The sequence below is a fragment of the Myotis brandtii genome, unplaced genomic scaffold, assembly GCF_000412655.1.
Source record: "Myotis brandtii unplaced genomic scaffold, ASM41265v1 scaffold240, whole genome shotgun sequence".
NCBI lineage: Eukaryota > Metazoa > Chordata > Mammalia > Chiroptera > Vespertilionidae > Myotis > Myotis brandtii.
In genome coordinates, this window is record NW_005359064.1 from 5,513,271 (window position 1) to 5,513,515 (window position 245).

Below are 245 nucleotides of genomic sequence, written 5' to 3' on the forward strand. Positions count from 1 at the left end.
ACGCCCCTTCCTTCCCCGGCCTCGGCACCCTCCGCAGCCCGGTTCCCGGTGCCGGCTCCTCCCACTCCCCACCCGAAACGATAATGGCACAGCCTTCCCCACCCCAACCCACGTCCCGAGGGGCGGGTCCCGGGACCCCCATTAAAACTTCCCGGAGCTCACGCCGGGCCCAACCGCCTGCCTGACTTGATTTTTGCTTCGAGGCGGGCGCTGGTGGGGCGGGGCGAACGGGAGGGAGGGGCGGG